Source organism: Rattus norvegicus, chromosome 6, assembly GCF_021556685.1.
Source record: "Rattus norvegicus strain SHRSP/BbbUtx chromosome 6, alternate assembly SHRSP_T2T, whole genome shotgun sequence".
Taxonomy (NCBI): Eukaryota; Metazoa; Chordata; class Mammalia; order Rodentia; family Muridae; genus Rattus; species Rattus norvegicus.
The window spans coordinates 20275778-20299333 of NC_141539.1; the positions used below are offsets into that span (position 1 = coordinate 20275778).

General features: G+C 46.0%; 1 protein-coding gene across 2 annotated transcripts in view; it reads right to left on the reverse strand.

Moving 5' to 3' along the window:
- The window catches only part of Tmem178a (transmembrane protein 178A), a 59598-nt gene that overhangs the window by 19022 nt on the left and 17020 nt on the right, over window positions 1–23556 (reverse strand).

The window sequence follows — 23556 nt, forward strand, 5'->3', positions numbered from 1 at the left end:
CTCAGGGAACTGTGAGCTCCTTTAAACCACTGAGGACTGATTCTCTCCTCTGTGACTTGATAGTACCAAGCAGGACCCGAGGAGGCGGGGGTGCAGGAAGAGGGCGAACAGCTGGCCGTGAGAACGAAGCGGCACATACATCACCAAGCACACTTCCTCCTCCTAGGATCTTAGTCTACACCTAATTGCCAGGGATGCTGACTTGAGCATCAGAAGGTGGAAAGGGGAGAGGCCAGATCTAACAGGCAGCACTCAAACGTCTCAAAGGTTAGGGGTTCAGTTGGTGAAGCCCTGACATCCTAAGCTTGAAGCACAAGAAAATGTTCTACGTTCCCAGTGCTCCCCTCCTGGGGAAAATGATCAGAGAGACTCTGGACTTTGGCAGAATTAGAAGAGAAAGAGTGTGTGAAGGAGGCCATCCATAAGACTTCTGGTGTCCCACTCTTAAATACGCGTTCCACTGGCACAGCTCAAAGGGAGACAGAGTTGAAGAGGTAAGTGGAATCATTAAGGTTTGGCTTCCCACATCCCGTGCATTAAGCCAACAGAAATGACACAGAAAAGGACGCTGGTGCTCAGTGGCTCACGAAAGCTACTGATTAAAAGAGAAAGGCCTGGGCAGTCTACATGGGAGAAGACAAATTCCCTGTGGAAATGGGAGGACGAATTCCCTGTGGGGATGGTAAGGAGTGATACCGGTGAGATCCACTAGGGGGCGTTAGATTCCAGTGCTCTCAAAGCCACGCAGGCAAACTCTGAAAGCAACCTTGCTTTCTGGGCTTAGAAAGGACGAATCTGGTGCTGTGCAAAGGAACACAGAAAGCATGAGCTCATAGCACCAGATGGCATCGCACGATGAGGGGAAGAAGCATGCAGGGGGCTGAAAAGAACAAGCCGTGGTTTATATTTGGTGAATAATTAGCTCCTTACAGGGCCAAGTAAAGCCACTTTAAGGATGTGAAAAACCATAGAATAAGATACATAAATAAATACTTTCTACTGGATGAGGAATGGAGCCTTTGGTCTGGTGAATCGTTGCTGTTTCCACTGCTAACAATGGCGAACCAGCTCCAAGCTAGTGAGTCCCAGGGACCCATATCGGGGTTAAATAAGGGAAAGACAAGGCAAGTACAAGATGCTACAAAACTCATGGTAATTTAACACTGAGACATTATTCGGGCTTTGAGCCTGTTCAGGACATGGGTTTGAACTACAGCTGTGTGATCGTAGCAAACCATTTAACCTGTGCCTGAGTTCCCTCTCTTGTAAAATCAGAGGCCTGATGGTATATACTCCATAGGGTTATTCTGAGGAAAGTGAAGCCCAGTCCAGAGCTGGACCATGAGTCATCTCTTGGCACTCGCTCACATTCATTAGACAGAACCACTGCCCCATACCAGGAGGCTGGACTCTAAATGGCCATCACGGATTAGCTCATGTGTGCAAAGGGATAAGCAGAACCATGCAACAGTTGTCTGGGCAGTGACCCAACCACTGGTTCCCACTTTCCTGTCCACTCGTGTCTTCTAAGCAAGACTCCCAGCACCGAACTCCTGCAGAGATTGCCAACTAACGTCGTTATCACTCTCCTCTCAGACATCAGGCCACATATGTGCCACCGCTGGGCTAATCTGCTATGTGATCACGTACGGAGTCTGGGGCCTTGGTGATCCACGAGAAGGCTGGGGAGATGGGCTCAGAGATTGGTTCAGTGGTTAAAAACACGGGCTGCCTTTCGAGAAGACCTGGATTTGAGTCCAAGCACCCACATGGTGACTCATAGCCATCTGTAAATCCAGTTCCAAAAGATCTAGTAACCTCCTTTGGTCTCCAAGAGCACCAGGTTCACACATGATGTACAGGCAGATATATCGGCAAACACACACACACACACACACACACACACACACACACACACACGTTCCTTTAAAAAATGAGTTAAATGGAATTTGAAGGCATGGGAGATCTTTCTGCATTTTACAGTGTCACAATGTTCTATTGTCTTTTAACGTTTTTAAGATCTGTGTATTTTTATGTGTATGATTGCTTCCACCTGCACAAATGTGTGAGCCTTGTGTGTCTATTGCCCAGGAAGGCCAGAAGAGGGCGCCAGATACTCTGGAACTTGAGTTACTACAGCCTGGGTTCTGGGAATGGGACCAGATCCTCTGGAAGAGCAGTAAGGGGCCATGCCACCCCTGTGCTATAGTTTTACAACCCCCTTTTGAGAGAGGCTTGGTTGGCCTGGAGCTTGCTATTAGGCCAGGCTAGCCCCAACTTGCGTGACCTTTTTGTCTCTGCCTCCCAAGTGCTACGATCACGGTCGTGTGCCACCACTCCCAGCTTATGTTGTTTTTAATTAGTGGCTGCAAGTGTTTTACCTGCCATAATATATGTACTTATTTAAAAATAAAGTACTTGGCACATATAAGTGTTCTGGATTTATTTACTGAACAGCTATAGTGTTCTAGCAATATGCCAACTTTCAAATTTTGACAACCAGAGAGAGAGAGAGAGAGAGAGAGGAAGGGAAGGAGGGAGAGAGGGAGAGAGACAGATGAGAGGGAGGGAGAGGGGGAGGGAGGGAGGGAGGGAGGGGGAGAGAGAGAGAGGAAAGGAAGGAGGGAGGGAGGGAAAGGGAGAGATGAGAGGGAGGGAGAGGGGGAGGGAGGAAGGGAGGGAGGGGGAGAGGGAGAGGAAGGGAAGGAGGGAGGGAGAGAGAGAGAGATGAGAGGGAGGGAGAGGGGGAGGGAGGAAGGGAGGGAGGGAGAGAGAGAGAGAGAGAGAGAGAGAGAGAGAGAGAGAGAGAGAATCTCATGCCCCCTCAGTGCATGGAATTAGGTTTCATTGTTCCGTGTATTGTACCACACCCTGAGAATGTGGGAGCAGCTTCCCACTGACTGAAATCTCTGCGGCCCTACCTGACTTACACAGGGGTCGCTTCTGTCCTTCTTAAAAGTATCCCAAGCCGATGCTGTGCCTGTTTCCATGACCCTCCTATTCCTACAATGCTCACCTTCAGTTCTTCCCAAACACAGCTCTGTCTTCTTGGGCCCACACCTTAGCTCCAGAGTTGTCTCTGGTGGGTCAGAGAGTCCCCCTCTCTGCCCAGGACCCAAGTTCGTCACGAGCAGAGGCTATGGCTTCTTTGTCAGAATGCGGCATCTCTCAGACGAATCCGAGATGGATCTGATAACGCCAATACCTCCCTCCAATACTTGAGAGTCTCTAGATGACAGGTCACAACAGTGTGCACTGATCCTAAAACACTCAAGAGCCACTTGGAATTCCGTAAGTGGTCCGTGGACAGGAAGTAAAGAACACTTCGTTTCTCAAAAGCTCTGCCGGCACACGGCTGCCCCAGCTTAAAGGGGAGATCAACCCTAGGGGCACGGGCCAGGGCCATAGCTATGTTCTTGTCGGAGAGACTTCATCTCAGAGTGAAGCCAGTGTCAAGCGGATGAAAGAAATGTCCCCCTCGTCGTCCCTTCATAGAGTGCTGACTTGAATAAATGAGCCAAATGCAGTGTGCCGGGGGCTTCTACTGACTACTCGGCAGCTGAAAGCACCTTCTGGAGGGCAAACCCACCCAGTCTGCGTATTGAAAGGACAGCAAGCAAGCAGAAGTGGTGATTATGAGTAGGACTGCCCAGAGGAAAGAGAATCCACATGGGCCCCATTCCAAATGTCCTAGTAGTCACATTAAAAACTAGACAGAGGGAAAAAAAAACTAGACAGAGGAACTAACTTTATTATTATATATGCATATAACTATACAATTTTACCTTTTAATTTATAGTTTATTTATTTTTATTTTAGGGGTGTTGGTGTCTTAGCTGCATGTATGTCTATGCCAGGGTATCAGATCGCCTGGAACTGGAGTTGCAGACAGTTCTGAGCAGCCATGCGTGTGGGTGCTGGGAACTGAGCAGTCAGTGTTCCTAACCGCCGATCCATCTCTTCAGCCCCAAGTTTGCTTTTTTGTTTATTTGTTTGTTTGTTAATACAGGGTCTCATACAGTCCAAGGTTGGACAAAACTTCTGATGTCTGAGGATGACCTTGAACTTCTGACCCCCCTGTTTCCACCGCCCAAGTGCTGGGGTGACAAGCATACTCGACCACGCCTAGTTCTGTGTGTTGGGGATCAAGCCCAGAGCTTTGTGAATGTTAGGTGGATATCTGCCAACTGAAGTATATTCCCATGCCACACTTAATATTTTAAACATACAATCGATACTTTGAAACTGTTTCCTTGAAAATTCTTAGTGCTATTTTGACATACTCTTTGGTCAGTAAGTTTCTCCCTCTGTTTTGTTCCCTTGCAGGTGCTCAGCATCCTGGGAGGCTGACGGTCATCGCTGCAGTGAGAGGGGGGAGGTGCAGCGAGCTGGACATTGCAGAAATTAACTCAGCAGGTCCAGTGCCCAAATGAGGACAGCCCCATGCAAAGGTGGAGGGTGTCCTTTAGCTTGGGGGAGGGGGAGCTGGCCACTGGCATGGGGCATTCAGCTCTAATGTTTCTTTAGTGTTGCCATACATTGTGACTATAGAAAAAGGGACAGAAGAGAGCTGGGTGTGGTGGCCTAGGTCATCAACAGTAGAATCTGAGTTCAAGGCCAGTGTGATCTACATAGCAGTTTCTAGACCAGCCAGGCCTGAGTAGTACGACCCTATCAAAAACTAACAAGCAGACAACAGCAGCGATAAAAACACACCAGCCCCACCCCCAAGAGAGGCAGCAAAATGCCAGAAACCCCCAGCTTCTCAGAAGAATCACAGCATACAGTGAGAGGCCTGGCTGGTATAAAAGATTTGAGGCTAACAACTCCGATTGTGAAAGATTTCAGCACTTGCTAGTGTTCTCCCCAACCCGGCTTCTCCATATCCTCCTCTGCTAGCAGGAGACAAGGGAACACACACCACACCAGTCCTTTCCTTTTCCCCCAGCACAGAGAAGGCAAGGTGAAAAAGAGGACCACCCCCAAGCTCCTTCCCCAAGTCTCAGATAGAACCGAATCCAGCCAACAGCTCAAGAGATGTTCAGTCCAAACGCACAGGGGCATTTTCCTTCCCCAGGGAATACCAACTGTGCTAAGGACAGGCCAGCGGTTACAACTGGCCCCTCTTGTTATGTTCCCAACATACAGACCTCCGAGAGGTTAATTCTGTAATTCTGTTAATTCTGTAATTCCGTCAGAACAGAACTATCTGAACAGTGCTTGGGTTCAGTGCTGTTACTGATGCCTACCTGAATGTACGACCTCCTGAACCTGTGGTTCTCGACCTGTGGGTTGCTGCCCCTTTGGGGATCGAATATCAGATATTTACATTGCAATTCGTAACAGTAGCGAAATTACAGTTATGAGGTAGCCATGAAAATGATTTTACGGTCAGGGTCACCACAGCGTGAGGGACACAGCATTAGGAAGGTTGAGAACCGCTGTTCTGAACTGTGGAAAGCACCATGGTTTGAGCAAATCTGAGCTTCCTTCCTTCTCCAGCACAGCTCTTTCAAGAACTCTGAATACCAGTGATTAAAAAAAAAATGCAAGGTTGTAACTTCATGCTCAAAAATACTGGAAAGCGCCTGGGAGTGCATTCAGTGTGTGTGTGTGTGTGTGTGTGTGTGTGTGTGTGTGTGTGTGTGTGCTGTAGCATGTGTGTAAGCCAAGCATTAGCTCTGAACAACAAGCCCAAACACTCAAGCTTGTATTTCCTCACGTTGTGAAGCAGGTGAAGTACGAGACAGTTCCAGAATTATCGTTAGGACCCAATGAGCCAATAGCCCATGTTTGGTAAAGGCCCCTCCCCGTCTATGGACCCTCTTTAGAAGGACCAGCAGGACATGAGCCAGAGACTGCAGTCGTTCTAAAGATTTCATTCTGACCCCTGTGTTTAAGAGAAAATAAGTGGTCAAGTAGCAATCACCCGACAGCTATGCCTATTTTGGTAAAATACTGTAGCATAAAACTCACCATCTTCATTGCCTCATTGGACATATTTAAGATATATAACTTGATGTTTTGACATGCATATACAATTGTGACATTACCACAACCAAGCCATTTAGCATACTCCTAGAAACTCACCGTTACCTGGAGTGAGTGTGAGTGTGTGTGTGTGTGTGTGTGTCTGTGTGTGTTTGTGTGTGTGCGTGTGCTTGTGTATGTGTTGACACATTTAGGATCTACCTCCTCACAGGTATACAGAACTGTTTCCCGGTGCCCTCGGCTGTACACATCGTAGAAACCTATTCATTGCACGTGGTAAGTAACTTGTTCTTTCTTGACGCAAACTGTAAGTGGGATTTCTTCCTGTTCTAGATGGTTTGCTGTTAGTATAGAGAAATGCGATTGATTTTTATATGTGGATTTTCTATCTAAGACATTTCTCGGCAAGTTTTCCATTTTCCTCCTGCTATTGATTTCCGACTTCGTGTCACTATAGTTACGGAAAACAATAAGATTTCATTTCCACAGTCTCCTGTCTATAGGTTACCCGGTGTCGCCTGTTTTTCTTTGTCAATAGAATGAGCTTAGCTCCACTAGTTCTCATTTCTGCCCATGTTGCCTGTGTTTTTGGTCTTCCAAGCTGAGTCTTAACTTTGTTGAGACTCATTTTATGGCTGGACACGTCCTCTATCCTGTTTCCGTCACACATCACGCCCTTCAGTTACTTCTGTCTCATTTCACGTGCTGCCAGCCCCCAGAGCCACACTCTACTTTCTGTTTCTCCGAGTTTGATTATTTGGGGTTCCACATAGAACAGGGATCATGTGCCACCCCGTTTGTCCTGCCCTGGTTTAGCACGTGACACAAGTCCTTTGTGTTTTTGAAAATGGCAGGAGTTTCCTTCCTTCTCTTTTGGGACTAAGTAATGATACGTTCCTCATTCGGTCTTTGTTGGTGGATATTCACACTGCCTTCCTATTGTTCGTGTGTTGTAAAAATATAAAAAATGAAAATGCTGTCTTTTATCCCCACTAGGTCTACACCACAGTGCCCCAAGATATCTGCTGGATATCTTGCCGGAAGCACACATTCCAATTTCGTGGTGGCCCAGATCAGCTGCCCCACACTCCCTTACACTTAAATCTACACATGAAAGAACACGCAACACAATAACCTCTGACCCAATTGATAAGATGTAATTGCCCACCTAAACATAAAAAGCCCAATACACATCCATCCCTTAAAAACATTCATAACAACCTGTAAAGGTACAGTGTGGAATCTTAACGTCACCTGCCATATTGTCCTGCCACGGCCTCTCTCCCTCTCCCTCCTGTCTCTTCCTCCTTTCCGTTCCAGCCTCCTCCTCTTCCTTCAAACTTCTCTCCCACCCATCCTTCCTTCTCATCCAATGACAGGCCTCCTTCTATCCTGTACCTGCCCCTCACAAATTCAGTGGGGAGAAGGTTCTAGTGAAGTCACCTGAGTCCTGAGTATGTGACTTGGCAGCAGTCCTTGGGGCAGTGGAATTAGCATCAAAATATAGATAACTCCAGGGCAAACCACAGCATTAGTGGATGTTCACACTGCCTTCCTATTGTTGGTGGATGTTCACACTGCCTTCCTATTGTTGGTGGATGTTCACACTGCCTATCTATTGTTGGTGGATGTTCACACTGCCTTCCTATTGTTGGTGGATGTTCACACTGCCTATCTATTGTTGGTGGATGTTCACACTGCCTATCTATTGTTGGTGGATGTTCACACTGCCTTCCTATTGTTGGTGGATGTTCACACTGCCTTCCTATTGTTGGTGGATGTTCACACTGCCTTCCTATTGTTGGTGGATGTTCACACTGCCTTCCTATTGTTGGTGGATGTTCACACTGCCTATCTATTGTTGGTGGATGTTCACACAGCCTTCCTATTATTGGTGGATGTTCACACTGCCTTCCTATTGTTGGTGGATGTTCACACTGCCTATCTATTGTTGGTGGATGTTCACACTGCCTATCTATTGTTGGTGGGTGTTCACACTGCCTTCCTATTGTTGGTGGATGTTCACACTGCCTATCTATTGTTGGTGGATGTTCACACTGCCTTCCTATTATTGGTGGATGTTCACACTGCCTTCCTATTGTTGGTGGATGTTCACACTGCCTATCTATTGTTGGTGGATGTTCACACTGCCTTCCTATTGTTGGTGGATGTTCACACTGCCTTCCTATTGTTGGTGGATGTTCACACTGCCTATCTATTGTTGGTGGATGTTCACACTGCCTTCCTATTGTTGGTGGATGTTCACACTGCCTTCCTATTGTTGGTGGATGTTCACACTGCCTTCCTATTGTTGGTGGATGTTCACACTGCCTTCCTATTGTTGGTGGATGTTCACACTGCCTTCCTATTATTGGTGGATGTTCACACAGCCTTCCTATTGTTGGTGGATGTTCACACTGCCTATCTATTGTTGGTGGATGTTCACACTGCCTTCCTATTATTGGTGGATGTTCACACTGCCTTCCTACTGTTGGTGGATGTTCACACTGCCTATCTATTGTTGGTGGATGTTCACACTGCCTTCCTATTGTTGGTGGATGTTCACACTGCCTTCCTATTGTTGGTGGATGTTCACACAGCCTTCCTATTGTTGGTGGATGTTCACACTGCCTATCTATTGTTGGTGGATGTTCACACTGCCTTCCTATTGTTGGTGGATGTTCACACTGCCTTCCTATTGTTGGTGGATGTTCACACTGCCTATCTATTGTTGGTGGATGTTCACACAGCCTTCCTATTATTGGTGGATGTTCACACTGCCTTCCTATTGTTGGTGGATGTTCACACTGCCTTCCTATTGTTGGTGGATGTTCACACAGCCTTCCTATTATTGGTGGATGTTCACACTGCCTTCCTACTGTTGGTAGATGTTCACACTGCCTTCCTACCACAGCTACCCTGAGTAACGCTGCAAAGAATGAGAGGAAGTAATACTCGTTTGGCGATCTCAAGTTCTTTTCCATAAAATAAAGCCGGGAGGTTTAATTTGAAGCACTCTCTGTGGTTTCCCTATGTGGGGCATCTACTTCCTTTCCCATTGAGTGTGTCCCAGTGTTCCCGTGTCTGTGCACCCTTCCCAACAGATGTCTCTTCGTTTTAAGTGCCACCCTGCAATCTCTTGGTCTTTACGCCACCATTTGATTTCCCAGTGGTTGATTAGCCACGTTAATCACATTTTCATACACACACTTACCATTTATATATCACCATTTGTCTGCTATTGAGTTTTATGATTCCTTATATGTTTCGCCTATTAACCTCTTCAGGCATCTTCACTAGAAACACTCTCTCCTTTTCTGGAGGTTGCCCTGTGCTGACTGGTCTCCTTTACTGATAGAAGGTGTTTCATTTGCTTTCCCTCGCTCTTTTACCTTTGCCCATATCCCCTGTGATTTTGGCTTCATCGCTGAAAAATCATTGCACAGACGAATACTAAGAAGTTTTTACTTCCTCCCAGCACTTCGCAATGTGATATCTTTTCTTATTCTGTTTTGTTTAATTGTACAACTGTCTGTCCGAATGTGTGTCTGTGCGCCACGTGCATACAGTGCGTACAGAGGCCTGAAGATGGTGACAGATCCCTTTGAACTGGACTTGTTAGCATGTGTGTGCTGGGAACCAACCCCAGGTCCTCTGCAAATGCAGCAAGCGCTCTGAACCACTCAGCCAACTGTCCAGCCCCACAGTTTTGAGGACCTAACTCTTTAAGCCACTTTGAGTTGATTTTTTTAATACAGTAAAGGTATTTTTTTTTCTATTTTGTTCTTTCACATAGAGACATCTAGGTTTTCTACATTATTTATCCAACAAGGGGCGTCTTTTCCCCATTCACATTCTTGGCATCCTTGTGCAGGATCAATTGTACAAACTGTGTGTTTACATGTGGGGTCTTTATTCTGTTCCATTGATCTGTCACCCATTTCTTTGCTACGACCACATGGTCTGCTTAATATAATTTGAAATCAAGAAGTGTGATGCAGTCCATCTTTGTATTTTAGAGTCTTTTATGGTTCGAAGTGAACATAAGAGCTTCTTTCTAGTTCTGTAGAAACCGCTGGAGCACTGGCAGGATCTGACCAGGTCTAAAGGCCACTTATGGAGAATTTTGGCAAAACTAATCTCCTAATCCATTAGTGTAGGACATGCTTCTATTTTATTGGTGTTTTTCAATTTTGTTGATGTTTTATCATTTTTAGTGTACAGATGTTTTAGTTCTTTGGTTAAATTTATTATTTTATTCTTTGTAATACAATTGTAAACGGGATTGTTTCCCTTTTTTCTGTTATAAGTGGTTGAGTTGTAGTGTGAATAAATGCAATTGGTTTTTATATATTGATTTTCTACCTTAAACCATTTTAGGGGCAAATTTTCCTGTTTTGCCCCTAGTATAGATGCCTCATTTCATAACATGTTCTGTAGCTGACCATGCCTTCTGGTCTGAAGTATGTCTCCCTGGGGATAGGAAGAATGCCCATTCTGCTACCATAGGATTACAAGGTCCATAGCTGTCTGTTAAGTCCATTTGGTCTATAGTGCTGTTCAAATCTGCTGCTTCTTCATTGATTTTCTGTCTGAATGATCTGCTTACTGTCGAAAGTGCTGTATGCAAGTCGCCTACTATCACGGAATGGCTGCCTATTTCTTCCTTTAGTGCTATTGACATTCGCTTTACATGGTCAGACGTTCCAATATTAGTAATGTATGTATGTGTGCATGTATATGTGTGTGCCTGTGTGCCTATCTGTGTGTGTGTGTGTGTGTGTGTGTGTGCGTGTGTGTATGGTGGTGGTGGTAGTAGTAGTAGTAGTAGTAGTAGTAGTAGTAGTAGTAGTAATTTTTTAATTATTAGGTTCTCTTCCTAAACTGACTCTTCTGTCATCAGACAATAACCTTTTTTTAAAAAAAAATATTATTTATGTAATGTATGAGGACACTGTAGCTGTCTTCAGACACCAGAATAGGGCAGCAGATCCCATTACAGATGGTTGTGAACCACCATGTGGTTGCTGGGAATTGAACTCAGGACCTCTGGAAGAGCAGTCAGTGCTCTTAACCTCTGAGCCATCTCTCCAGCCCGATAGTTTCTTATTTCTACTTTCTTATTTCGTGTGATTTTTTTCATTAAAGATTATTTTATCTGATAAAAGAATAGCATGCACATTTGAATGTGAAATGGGGGTGCCCTCAGAACCTAGAGGCATCAGATCTCCCTGCTGTGGCAGTTACCGGGAGCCGTAAGTCACCAGACTTGGATGCTGGGCACACAACTTGGGCCTCTGTGAGCTCAGTATGTGCTCCTAAGCAGCCATCAATCTCCCTAGCCCCAAATTTGGGGGAGTCTCCCATCATTAGTTCTTCTTAAACATTTTATTATTGTTATTTTATGCGTATGGTTGTCTTGCCTGCATGTATGCCTGTGCACCACCTGTGTGCCTGGTGCCTGCAAAGGGGTCAGAAGAGGGCATCAGATTCCCCTACAACTGGAGCTGCAGATCATTGTGAGCCACCATGTGGGCGCTGAGAATTGAACCTGGGTCCTCGGGAAAAGCAGCCGGTGCTCTTAACTGTTGACCTGCTCTCTAGACCCTTCATTGTTTCTTGAAACGAGGTTTCTCTTCCTGTCTCAGTTTTCTTCCTGGGGTTTTATGGTGCGAATATTGTTTTGTTTGGTGAAACTCCTTGTGCCACAGTCATATCCTTTATTTCCTGCCCTTTCCCTGTTCTTCATGTTACCATGACTGTAATTCAAATGATACGCGTGTTTGTGGATTGACCACATCCTTGAGAGTGACCTGACTGCTGTGGGAGCCGTCGAACTTTCCTGTGGCTTTTAAACACTGTGTTCCTATCATTACTTCATGTGTGTGGTCGTCTCGCTTGCGCGTGTGCCTGGGCTCCTCTGTGTTGTTGCGTTGTTCAGGTCCGGAGTTTGGCTCCCTTTGTGCTGTGTGACCTCCGTAAGCTCGACAACAACGTCGTCATTCTGCTCGGCGTTTGTTCCATCGCACTTCGTCACGATGCCTATGTGAATGCTCTGTCAGGTAACTCAGCAATCTCCATCCGGCTGGGAACAGGCCCCGAATTCTATTTTGTTCCTTTTACACCATTGCACTCACATTTTTTCATGTATATCTAGAGCCATCCCCTCTTTCAGCCTTTTCCACTTGGCTTCTGAGAATGGCTGTCACCACCGACAGACTCCAAAAATCCTTCAGGCCTTCCTGTGGATTCCTCCGATCCCTCTACTGATTCTCCCCTTAAAGATAAAGCCCCAGGATTGTTGGCCATTTTTAAAGACCTCAAAAATCAGGCCTTTGCTAAAAACTCCAATTTATTTTCCCTAGAGAAATGCCTTTTTTCTCTGATCTTCTGGTTTACGACAAAGGTATTTGTGGCCATGACTTAGCACAAGTGCCAGGAATCTCTGATTTGGTCATCTCGTTGACGCTACTCTGTCTTGATGACTTTTAGATACGCACTATTCACTGGGGCTGAGAACATTCATGTTGTCCTGAGGCCACTCCCACTATAGCCTTCTCGGCTGACAAACTGTCCTTACCAAACAAAACTTCCCTACCATCCCCTCTCAGATCCCAGTGAAAATCACCACCCTCCCTTCTGTTCCTAAGTCAGTTATTAGCACTGGTATTCAGAATTCAATCATTACACCGTGTTTTTCTTCACTCTTTCACTTAGTCATTAACTCAACAAATATTTATCTTGCCAGCGCCCTTTACTTCCTGACTCTAGAATACGGTACCACAAAGACTAGAAGTTGATGAAGTGAAACTAAGCTAGAACTAGGAAACGGGGAGGGAGAGGAGCGACAGGAGAACAAGAATTCCTACCTCACAGTCAGCGATAAACCTCATGGCTTTAGTAATTCCCCACGTATGCAAAGGAGAACCACTTAGTGGAAAAGACTACCTGTTTTAGAGCAGTTGGCAGTGTTCTACAGAAAGGCCTCCTGAAGCCGTGTGCTGCTGCTCTTGTCCATGTGTCTAGATAGCATCTTTCTAATTGAGCTTTTTTTTTTTAAGTTTGCTTCCTCTACAGAACAGACCCTGGATCAAGCCAAATTGTCTAATTATTACTACTGTTTATGGAAATCAGGAAATGGCATTTAGTATGGCTGATTTATGAAATATGTCGTTGAGGGCAATCACTCTGTTCACACTATAAAAATAATCTATGAAGATTTGCTATGACGGACAATGCTCTTTTGTCCCTTTCACTACCAGATAGTCTACTGGAATCGTGGTGCTTACGTCACAGACACACCAAGACACACAGAAACTAGGAGTCCACTTAAAGCTGGCTTTTAACATCTAAAGAAAGTCTATCAAACAGGGATAGGATAGTGGGTAAAGTACTGGCCAAGAAAGCATGAGGGCTTAGGTTCAATCCCCAGAACTCACATTAAAACAAACAAACAACAAAAGCAGGCTTGGCTGTGCACACCCGTCATCCCACACCTGTCATCCCAAGGCTTGGAGACAGAGACATGAGGCTCGCTGTGTCTGATGAGGTAGCCAGTCCAGCCAGTGAGTATGCTCCAGGTTTAGTGAGAGACCCTACCTTAAGAACAGTGTGGAGAGTAAGACCCCCTGATGCTGACCTCTGGTCTCCACATGAGCATGTCTGTACTTGTGCATACACACACATAACACACACACACACACACACACACACACCAAGTATGATCCACACTGCAGGGAGAAGTAATACCTTCACGTATTCCAGAGCACAGTAGGATAACCATGGTTAACAACAATTAATTATTTTCAAGTAGCTAATGGAGAGAACGGTGAACGTCCCCAACACAAGGAAGTGATTGCTCGGAATTGATTAACACACGCTGTATGCCTGTGCTGAAATGTCACGCTGTGCCCTATAAATATGTATTAGGAGTCCATTAAACTATTTTAAAAGGAGAGTTTATTGTATAGCTGGTTTTATAATCGACAGAAGTGTACTCTTGGGTTTTTGTGGATTGTTGAAATCAATTTTTTGAAAAATCATGTATAAATTGGTTTTAAAAAATATTCTTAACTTTTTCTAAGCAATAGTTAAGCATAAAACTAATACCTGAATATTTTTCTTTACCTCTTTGGCCCACTCTCTCTGTAGACAGATTGCCTACGAGGGATGGAAGCAAGGAGATAATAATACCTTTCCAGGGGGTCCTTCAGCAGGAGTGAAGGCTGGGTTCCTTAACTTCAATGGATGGATAGGAAGAAGCCAAAACCCTGAAGCCATTAGCAGCAGCAGCAGGAAGTGACAATCAGAGACAGGACCCTCTGGCTTTGGCTGCCCTTGTCACTACGTCTTATGTGTTGTGTGTCTTCCAAACAGCTCTGCACATGCCTGGAAGCCGCTGTATGAGCCTGCAGCCAGATAAGCACACGACTGAGCCCATCAGAACGCTGGTCGCTGGAGTATAGGGAAACAGAAGCCATGTGTGCTCTTACTCATTACAGAGCACGAGATGCTCTGCTCAGAGCTCCTCTCACCAGCCCTGTTGCTTAACCATGGCAGATAGTCTCCCCCCTCACATAAGAAGACAAAGCACAGGGCACTGAGGAGCTGCTTCATGGCCCCACAGACAAACAGTGATGGTTGGACTTTTCCGGGGTTTCCCTTATGGCGAGCTCCACGCACAGGGCTTTGCTCCGAGTTCTTTGTGACTGGCTCTGTTGTTACCTCTGTTTTAAGGAGGACACTGGGCTTGGAGAAGTTAAACCACCTGCCTAGTGACTCCCTAAAGTTTTAGTTAAGATCAAGTAAAGACTCAGAATAACAAGCTATCCCTTTCAGCCTCTCCTTGGCTATGGGAGCAGACCTGACCAGAAAGAATCACCGCGATCATACCTCATCACACTCAGCTAATTCTTCTAAATGGACAAGGGCAGAGCAGGCAGGCCCACACCGAGGTCAGCTTTGTTCTTCATTGTATTTGTCTACACTCCTGTCCCATTCCGCTCGCATGAGGATGCGCGCTGGGGCTGTCCTCTTTCACGCTGAAGCAGGAAGGAAAAAGAGTTCACCGAAATCACTGTGTAAAGACATCTTTCCCTGGAGGCAGAGCAGGTTGTCAAGTACTGGGGCACCTGACTGGGCCTGAGACAAGTGAAAACAAGAGATGCGGAAATGACCAGGAAGAGATGTGGGTTGTGGATGAGGGGAAGGATGAGGGGAGGTAACCCCAGAGAGCCAGACACACACAAGCTCACGTCAGAGTGAGGGGGCGGGACGGGGCGGGCGTATTCTAACCCCAGTTTGACAAAAGCAAGGAGATACCTCAGTTTGACTAAGTGAAGCTGAGATTTCCATATGGGAATCTGTCCCACAGCCTGTTCACTCACAAATTGGTTTCTCAGTCTGCAATCTCCTCACCTATCCACACAGTTCAAACAACCCAAATGGCCGAGGGCTTGAGCCTAAATGGACTTTTGGTTCAGGTCCAATGCCAGCATGAAGGGGAACTGCGATTTCTTTTGTTTACCACCTGTCCGTCCCCCTCCCCCCCATCACATCTGGTCCTAACAAAGACATACACATCGCCTAATCAAGGACAAAGAGAGGGCAAGATTTCTGGGAAATAACGTGGACTGGTACCTCACCTACACGCTGCATCTCATAGTCACACACACACACACACACACACACACACACACACACACACACACACACACACACACACACACCACTGCCTTCCTGCCTGCCCCACCCCCACATCTCATCAGAGCGTGCCCACACAATGTTTCCAGCATTAATCTTCCGTCAAGCAGCATGATGTAGCCAATCAAGCAAGGGGGGAAAAACGCACCAATAAGCAGTTTTGCTTAGCATCCTTATATTAGCTATTTGAAGGAAAGGATATTAAGAACCAGCCAGAAAACACAGTTCGTCGGAATCGCAAAAGTCAAAAGGTTGGCGCCCATCCCCCATCCTCCCCGGTTGTCAGTGGCTCTGCCCCCACGCGCGCCCCGCCCCCACACGCGCTCCCCAGCCTGGGCGCCAGCCCGGTCCGCTTGGCTCCCTGCCCCCAGGCGCCTTGCTCCTTGGCTCTCCTCAGCAGCCAGTCTGCTCAGCACGTCAGCATTCCTCTCAGCCCCTCAGCATTCCTCTCAGCCCCTCAACCCAGGGGGAAACGTTTCCAGCTGCCTCGTGCTTAAGCATCACCCTAGGCACCATAAGCCTGAGCCTGTGCATAATTGACAAGGAATATGTTGATAAGGAATGGGAGCGCTCCAAGTTTCTGAAGGATAAGTAGGTAATTAAAAGAAAAACCTAATTTAAGAAAATTCGAAGGACTTTTTTTCCCCCTTCAAATCTCTCTGGCAACATCCTTTCTGGATTATTCTCTTACCAGATGATTTCTGATTTGAATCTGTTTGTTTTTTAAAGCCTGGGGCTAGATAGCCAATGTTCTAGGGCTTTCCCACAGGCCTCGTGCTTCCTATCAGAGTAGCGCAAGAGCCCAGTGCTGGGAGTGAAGCCCTTGCCTCTGTTTCTCCCTCAGGGCTCTGAAATAACTTGAGTTTTCCAGTCTGTGCATCAGGTGACTTCCTGCTGAGAATCAACATAGTGCCTAGAGGCACTCTGGCCAGTGGCTGAACATCTGTGTAGTATCCAGGCTGATGTGCACAGAGCTTTAGTTGATGCTTCTGAGAGCATAACCCATTGTCAAGACGCAAGTGTGCAGAGGTGAAATCAGTTTCTGTGGGCGCTTCAAGCCCCCGGCTGCCGCTGCTCTTGGTACTTATCTGGTTTAAGACTCATAGTGAGGCTTCTTTAGCTTGCACAAGGCCCTGGGTTCAATCCCCAGCACTGCATAAACAGAATGTGGCAGTACTCTGAATAGCACTTGGTGGTGGAGGAAGGCGGATCAGGAGCTCAAGGTCATCCTTGTCTACTTAGCAAGTTCAAGGCCAGCCTGAGCCACAAGGGATCTCAACTCAAAAAAAAAAAATGGGGAGTAGAGCAAAACCCACAGTGAACTGGTCAGCTGCCAATGTTTACTGCAGGGAGACAAATCAAGTGCTTATCAGGAAGTCTGTCATTTCTCAAAACAGAACCTGGGCCTGTGTGCTTCATTCCACGTTGTCCTATTCTGCGTGTCCACGGGGCAAACAATGGATGGTAGCCCTATTAAATGCTCGCTTTAGGACATGCAGAAAAAAAAAATAATTCTGAATCGTAGTCATAAAAGGACTGATAACTCAAAGGCCTCTAAGACTCTAGGCATTTCATATTCATGATCATCTTTAATAGAAGCTCCTTGTCATTATCCATTTGCTCTCGTCTAATTTAACTAGTCTTATGCAGCCTTGGTGAAGCACTTGTCTAACCTGAGCTATTGACCCTGTGATTGCATCCTCCCGGCATCCCAAGTCCCACTCTGTATATGAGCAAGCTCAGTCTCTCCCTTGAAGACTTAGGGGTCCAATGAAGGGCACTGGCATCCTTGAAATAAAAGGATGAAGAGATCTAAAAGGATGCCCTCCAGCACAGTGGCTCTCCACCCTCTCTCACAGGGGCCGCACACCAGACATCCTGCATATCAGATACTTACATTAAAACCCACAACAGTAGCAGCGTTACAGTTACGAAGTAGCGAGGAAAATAATTGGGGCTCGCCACACATGAGGAACTGTAGTAAAAGGTTAAAGCATTAGGAAGGTTAAGAACCACGGGGCTCTGGCATAAAGGAGAGGTGTGCAGGGTTCTGAGATCAGAGAACGGGCACCCGAGTGGGGAGGGAACTGGAGAGGCGGTGGGGGAAGGTGGAGGCTCCCAGGATGGTAGGATTAACCTGGAACAGCTTGAGTTCAAGGGCTCTTTGTGAGGGAGCAGCTCAGGCCTGGGGCAGGAAGGCCTGCAGGCCTGGGGTGAAGAGAAAAGGGGGCATTGAGGTAGGTAGAAGCAGCCCTGAGCTGGGGAGAGTCTGATGTCCAGGCTGAGACTCTGTGGCCTCAGACGGTGAGCTGGAAGACGCGATCAGAATTGAGACTTTAGCAAACAAGCCAAAGCCGTTTCACTCTGTCCTAGCATGGAGAATGCATTGGGGAAGGTCTTAAGTGATAGAGATATAAAACAGGCCACCAGGGAACAGACAGCAGAGGTTCCAACGTGTGCGCGGTGGCGGTGGCGTGGGGGTGGGGCTGCTGGGTGCCCTCAGGAGCCAGGCAGGTGGCAGAAGCAAGGAGCATTCCAGACAGGAAAAGCCACAAAGGTCAGAGGGAGGAAGTGTTTATAGGGGCTGTCATGAGGCTCAGAAGTGCTGGAGTGTGAAGGGGTCAGTGATGGGGGAATAATGAGCTAGGAGAGCACATCAGTAGAGACCTGACTGAAGATTTTCCCCCAACACAGCTGGCCCTCATCCAGGGTGAGCGGGAGCCACCGAGGAGTCAAGATTCAGAGTGATAGATACATCAAATTTATTTAAGAGACCTGGTTCTGTCAGCTGGTGGAAAAGATACCAGGAGGAGATAAGGAGTCAGGAAGATGAGCTAGCTGAGTGGCTCTGCATCCACACACTAAAATATTACACAGATATAAAAAAAAATGACTAAAACCGGACAACCCTTGTGACTCACCGCAGTTGTGAGACAGTATGTTTCGTATTATCTCAAATATGTGTGTCTATATGCGCAAGAGGACTGGATTAAAACAAGTCCTTTAACAGATTTGTACAACGAAGTTAGGGATTAACTTCGTTGTTTCCTTCTTGGTCATTTTTTCTCCCCGCAATTTCTATGCTGAATATATATTTATGAATTTAAATAAGAAGAGAAACCCAGAGTGCATGAAATCAGCCCAGATGATCCTATCAAACTGATAGCGACAGTTTGTTTTGCTGGCACCTGATATTTAATTACCCTAAATCGTACGTACAAGGTAAATACTACCCTCTTTCTTGCTCGTAGAGAGAAAAATGAAAAGCGGGGAGCAAACTGACTCATTTAACACGACAGGAAAGGCTGGAGGCAGAGGCAGACAGGCATTAGGTAGCTGCCAGCGTTCTTCGGCTGCTTCATCATTTTTGGCTGAGAAATTATTTGAACAAAACAGATCATGCACAATCCAATAATTAAGATAGCCAAAATAATTAGAAACAGCCCAATAGACTGCATGATTATCAGGCGAAATCAATACAGAAGGAGTCAATCCCAAGCCTTAGAATAAGCAAGGCAGGCTACACCGCTACATGGATTACAGTCCCAGAGTTCCCTGCTTAATTAAGGAGGTCTTTATGTTTCCTTGTGTGTGTGTGTGTGTGTGTGTGTGTGTGTGTGTGTGTGTGTGTGTACCTGTGTGTACATGTGCACGTGTCTGTGTGTGTGTGTGTGTGTGTATGAGATGACCTGTGTACACGCACGCGTGCTCGAGGTCATCACACACACACACACACACACACACACACACACACACACACGGGCACACACGGACACACAGACACACACGGACACACAGACACGTGTATGGAGGCCAGAGGTTGATGGTGAGTATCTTCCTCAGCCACTCTTTACTTTTAAAAAGACAGTTTCTAACTGAGCTGGGAAATCACCAAGGTCTTGGCACGACCCTCCTGTCTCTGCCTCTCTGGCACTAGGAATACCAATGCAGGCTACCCATTCTGGGCAAGCTCCTTACCTACTGAGCCATTTCTCCAACCCAAAGGTATTACCTTTCCATTGCGCAGAAAGTCAGCCTTAGAAGTGGCCCGCACCCTATGTTCACAATCATCCACATTGACTGTGTTGAATTAGAAGATGCCTGGCTCTGACACGCTTAGCTACCATACCATCACGGGCCGCATGGAGGGTTCTGGCTCGCAAATGGCTAGTCTCTTCACAGCTCTCCCAAACACTTCTCCATCACCCTTATGCGCTACAAAAAACACATGGTAGATGAAGTTACACCCACAGATATGACTAGAGCAGTGCTTCTCAACCTCCAAATACCGCAACCCTTTATTACACTTCCTGACCTTGTGGTGACCCCAACCACAATGTTATTTTTATTGCTACCTCATAACTGTAATTTTGCTACTGTTGTGAATCGTTATGTAAATATCTGTGTCTTCCAGTGGTCTGACGGGACCCCCGTGAAAGGATATTTTGATGCCAAAGGGTCATGACCCACAGGTTGAGATCCACTGGCCTAGATGTCCCAGGCGCCAATGCTCAACTCTTAATGAGCTCTCCTCTCCTGGGAAGGTGTGAGGCCCCAGAAAGCGCAATGACTTTACAGTCCTGTTTGTTCCTCAAGCATGGACACCCATCAAACAGAAAGAAAACTGTGCAGAAGAGTGAACCTATTTTTTTTTCTTTTAAAACTTTCAGAAAAGCTTAGAGAAACCCAACGATATGTTCAATGTGGCTTCCATATTCCCAAAATAACACCCTTGGCTTCGTTGTTGGATGGGCGAGATGAGACCATGAGAGGGAGAGAGGAGAAAGAGAGAAGATGGAGGGGTAGGAGGATTCCAAAAATTGCCAGCTCTGCAGATTAAACAAGTGTAGATTAGTCAGCAACCAACTGTGTTCTGGAATGGACAGACTGCGGTTTGCAAGCAAACACAGTGGTCTGTATTTGTAAATACACAAAAGGTGAACAACCAACTTAAATGTTCTTAATCTACTGCAAGGAGCCCTGGGGATGAGCAAAACAAGGACCCAGAAGAGCCACACCCTTCCAGGTTCCTCACCTTACCTTGGAAACCGCCAACTCCCCTCTTCTGTTTTACCTTACCAATGTGGGGTGAGAAACAGGGCTGTAAACAGGGCGACTGTGTGGGGCGGCCCACTCATGAGATAGGGTGGGGCCTGTCAATCATCTGGACACTCTAACAGACCCTCTGGCTCTGTCCTTTGTTTCCCTCAGCCCTCCCATAATCCCCTTTGCTCTCATCTTCCCCTCCTTTAGAAGGAAAGCCACAGACCTCACAGCATTCTTAAACAGAGAGCAGCGTATACCTTGACACTGTACCTAATACTTACTGAGACATAGAAAAATACCTCAAAAGCTTCAGGCAGTGGCAACAAGATCTGTAAGTCTTCACTCAAAGGAGTAGCTTCTGAAGCGTCACATGCCCTAACTTCAGACAGAATGTCAACTGTTACATCTATGGCCTCTACTTCTTGGCCATTAGAAACAGTAAAGAGGAATTGCCAGAAACAGACAATAGACATCAGGAGATTATATTGATCAAAGCAGCAAACATAAAACATGAAAAAAATAATTGGAACAAACACAATCTTCTTCTTTTTTTTAATTTTAAATCAGACTGTGGCACCAAGTCTTAAGGCATGCCACTCTTACACAGCCCCACATCCCTTCGGGGACACTTAGCTATTGTGTCACGTCGTGCGATAGCCTTGAGTCATGCGAAAATTAGACTCAGTGCTCTCTGTTTCAGAAGACGGGAGCATGTGTGACATTCTGAGTAGATTCATCCTTCCGGTTAGATAAAACAAACTTTGACGCACACAGAGGTACGTTTGAGGTACTTGGGAAGTGTGCCCTTGACTTGCTGGTGCTATGAATAAATCATAGAATGTAAGAGTTGGGAAATGCTTGGAAAGTATGACGCTTGAGCCTTCAGTGTAAGGATGAGGGAGACCTTGAATGACTAATCAATGTTCTGGGACCGGGGCACAGTGTTTAGTTCTCAGGAGTTCCCCCACCCCGGCTTACTAGAAATGTGCTCTCCATGGTACGGCGACCATAACTGCCAACAGCTCCCCACTACTCTTCCCAAGCATACACGTTCAGCCAGAGAAAGTGTTTCGTTCCTCTCTTCATAAAGTCACCCTTGAATTATGTGACAAGAAGGTGCTGTGTGGATCAGGGCACCGTTTCTATTCCACCAGCAATGCGTTCTTCATCGCCTGATCATTACAGACCAAGTTGCTCATCTTTCCTCATCTTTCACGGACTTTATAAGCTTCTTGCCTTCAAGGAGACAAACATCCCACCCAACGAGTGAAAAAAAAAAACTTTAAGGAACCTATTGAGAAATGTAGAAGCAAAGTGAAGACCAAGAAACACTACTCAAGCCTTCAATCTTCCATACGGATCTCTCCGATTCGTCTTCCCATCACCGTTGGGAGGTGTTTGGTTGACTTGTTTTGGACAGATTAACCTGTCTTGACTTAAATAATCCTGCAAGTGAGGTTTTCAAATAGCCACAAACAATGCTTGCAACAAGGACAAAGGTAAGACAGTATGCTCGCCACACAGACTATGGCTATTGGGAGTGGACCTCACACAGTGTGTCTACTGGAAGTCTCACAGTGCCTCTCTCAGTGACAACCAGCTAGACTCTGATGCAGCTACCTTAGGACATTGATCTGTCCACCTTGTATCTGCTTGGTATGGAAAGATTTAAGAACAACCACACAGAACAGTCCTGCCAAGTGTCAGAGAAGGAATTGCAGATCAGCAGTGTTAAGGGCTGCCTAGGTCAACTAAAGAAGGTTGGTGTTTCTCAGTGTGCCTTCCCTCTGCACGAAGAAAGAAGCTGGAGCTTGAGGAAGGGGATGTCATCTTCAAGTTTTCTGTGTAGGACTTTAATGAAATTAACTATTATGCCAATCGCAATATTCAGCAAACCTACCTAGAAATATCATTCAAAGGAGAAAGGAAGAAATTGAAATGAATGATCGAGATCCGTAATGTGAATTAAAGTCTGTCAAATATAACTTCCGGGTATTTAACACATAAACTATAGATTCAGAAAGTGTGCCAATACAGTTGAGCAAAATGAGGCATAATCACGGATTATGCAAATAAAATACCCTCATGAAGCACAGAAGGAAAGCAACCTAGGACATTACCTATAGTAGTAAGAGACAGTAGATTTCTTCCTTCCATCAAAATCTTTTCAAAATTTCTTCAGAGACATTTGAAATGAACTGGTAAGGCAAAATTTAAATTGGACACACTATGAAAATTTCTAAAGTACACTCTCCATTAAATAGGCACTCAAATTCCAACTCCCAAACGCAGATCCATCTTACCGATGCCGTCGCCTGTGAACTCATCTACAGAGAAGAAAAGTGATGACTGAATTCTTCCAACCCAGTGGCAAACACTGCGCTCACAAAATACAAAGGCTGAAATAGTACAGGAAAACCTTTATTTCTCTTTCAGTTCCATTGTGAAACAAAAAAGAAAATTAGCGAAAAGAAAGCATGTCACATTCAAAAGAGCAAAGCAAAGGAGTATGGGTTGAATGATTTGAAAAGAGGGAAAGACCTTTCAACTGGCTGGTCCTAACATCTGCTTCTCCAGAGAAATGACCTTTGCAAGGCCCAGCACTTGGCTAAGGTAATTAAGCCATCTAGACACCCTCGCATCATAGCGGTAAACCCTGAAAGAGACCTGAAAAGACTCTACTCAGACCCAAGCTCTCTGTCTACAAATGAGCTGACTGACATCCGGAGGTGAGATGACTTGCCGAAGGTCACACAGCCAGTTAAGAACACAGTGAAATAAGACCCCAATGCTCCTGACAGCTGTCTCTTCAATAGA